The sequence below is a fragment of the Eriocheir sinensis genome, chromosome 2, assembly GCF_024679095.1.
Source record: "Eriocheir sinensis breed Jianghai 21 chromosome 2, ASM2467909v1, whole genome shotgun sequence".
Taxonomy (NCBI): domain Eukaryota; kingdom Metazoa; phylum Arthropoda; class Malacostraca; order Decapoda; family Varunidae; genus Eriocheir; species Eriocheir sinensis.
The window spans coordinates 4,734,846-4,737,276 of NC_066510.1; the positions used below are offsets into that span (position 1 = coordinate 4,734,846).

A 2,431-nucleotide genomic window follows, 5' to 3' on the forward strand; every position below is an offset into this window, starting at 1 on the left:
TTCATATCACAGCAGAACTTTGGGATCACTTGAAATACAATCTAAATATTCCAAGAAACAGTTGATAACTCTTATTAAGCTACACGAACACACCACTTGTTAAATTATTAGACGCCGTAAATGCATCAGTGAACGAGCCCCAAATCACAACCATTCCCACAACACACACAACCATACAAAATAACAAAATTTACAATAAAATACCAACAGTCGATGTATTACCTGAAGAAAAAAAAAACTAAAGCAAAATTATCATCTCGCTGTCTCATCTTACCACGCTGCGCAGCTCGCATGCTTCGTCGCTATTAATCATCGCAAATATACACAAGGATACTTATTACCACAGCAAATGCGTTCTTTCCACGTCTATCAAGAGAAGTTACTCTAACACGAAATATCACTACGAGCACCTAAGATAACCCATATAAAAGCAAAGAAACGTTGAAATAAGAACTGGATCAGCCATACCTCGTCCCAGCATACTGCTCGTCACTCGCCGCTCGCTCTGTCTATCCTCTCATCCTTCTCCATTGCTGATCATCGACAAGAAACGCACTACAGCCAAACTAAGTGCCGGTGCTCATGTCACTAATTTGTCCCTGTATTGTCACCGCGTCATCAGGTACCGTTTCCCTTGCAGCACGAGAATCACTCAGCCATTTAAACACACCGACGGACGAAAGTGAAATGTGTGTGATTCCTCCCTCTTTTCCTCCCTCACTGCTGGGATATGTCACTCCACTTAGAGAAATAAGTAAGTCATTAGAAATCTGTTTTGACCTTTATTTCTCGTTTTAATCAGGTATTTAGATGTTACAGAAGACTAGCCATGGTTATTTATTCGAAATATGGAGTTAACGTAAATAATTTAGGTACTATTTTTTTTCTTTTCATTCTGGTCACTCGTCCTAGTTACGAAGCTTCAGTGCATCGACTCGATGGTCATAAGCTTTGAATGACATATCATAAGCTAGTTAAAGATTCACAACACAGATTCAGAAGAGATTATATTCGTCCAACCTACTGACCTTTACTTTGACCTTTTCATTTTACGGCAGAACCAAATCAATGGGTGTACTTTATCTGAATTTTCTAAAGGAGTTTGGAAAAAAAATCTTTGCAAAATTCAACAACTAGGTATTGAGGTTAGTAACATGAATGGATCACAAACTAGGGATAAAGCGAGCTGCCTCAGAGTTGGCACCATTCTCTACTATGGGTTTCTGAGGCCGTGTTTTATAATTTCTGAATTTTTTTTTTTACCAGATCGTCGGGTAAGGGTAATATTGTGGCAAAGCATGTTTCATACCTTACCTTTATTTATTCAATATGTTTCAAGGCAAGGTGTAGATGAATCATAAGAGTAACGGAATGGTGAACTCAGCCGAATGTAGTGGATTCCGAAGCGAGGCTAACGTGACGTAGCTCTGACGTAGTCCCTCACACACACACACACACACACACACACACACACACACACACACACACACACACACACAGAGAGAGAGAGAGAGAGAGAGAGAGAGAGAGAGAGAGAGAGAGAGAGAGAGAGAGAGAGAGAGAGAGAAAGGGGGGGGGGGGGGGACTTATTGTTGTTTGATAAATCTATTGCGCAATAGCGTCAGACAAAACAAGTATTAGCAGATGCAACTGTTTTAAGTAGCAATGGATACACACACACACACACACACACACACACTAAAACAGGAGGCAAGTTGATGCAGTATACACAATTCAGAAAAAAAAAAAGAACTAACGGTACAAGTGCCGCGTAGGGCACATATTATGAACATCCACCAAAACGAGGGTGGCGCACAAGGATTGCATCGAGGAAGTCGTGGTGCAAGAGGTGGCGGCAGACAGCATCCAACGGCTGCCCCTGAGGTAGCAAACCACGAACAGTGGGGCAGGCCAGGCAGTAATGTTCGATGGTGTTTGACAGCGGCGAGCGGCACAGGCGACATTCCGTGAATACAAGCTCCCCCTCCAGCCCGGCGACCTGCCACGGTGGACGGTAGCCCAGCCGCAGACCTGCGGAAACAACATTATGTCTCCGAACTATGAGGCCTCGGCGTCGGTAGAGGTATCTGTGGCGGCAAACGGACTCGTAGTGGTTGATGATGACGCTGTGAGGCCTCTCTGCATCCCTACGACGCCGTGCCGAAACTGACGAAATGAAAATAACCACCTTTACTTTCTTTGCCAATGAAAAGAAAACTTCCATTCATCGGCCACAAGAAGCGTTTAATATGGATAGAAAATAATGGAGGAATACAGGCTACAGAAACGAATATTTCTGGACTAAAACAAGCAGGTCAGGACAAAATACGAAAAAAAAAACAGACGAAACAATGTTCGTTGTGTCGACGTGCCGCTCCGAAGCAGTAACACGCACGGCCCTGGCAGAAGGATGACGTCACGAGAATAGAAA

At 43.4% G+C, this 2,431-nt stretch overlaps 1 long non-coding RNA gene across 1 annotated transcript in view; it reads right to left on the reverse strand.

Annotated features, from left to right (window-relative positions):
* Positions 1–1,670: 1,670 nt before the first annotated feature.
* LOC126997885 (uncharacterized) overlaps positions 1,671–2,431 on the reverse strand; it is a 1,718-nt gene continuing 957 nt past the window's right edge. The window contains exon 2 of the long non-coding RNA XR_007752437.1: positions 1,671–2,166. This is a non-coding gene — a long non-coding RNA (uncharacterized LOC126997885). The remainder of the gene's footprint in view (positions 2,167–2,431) is intronic.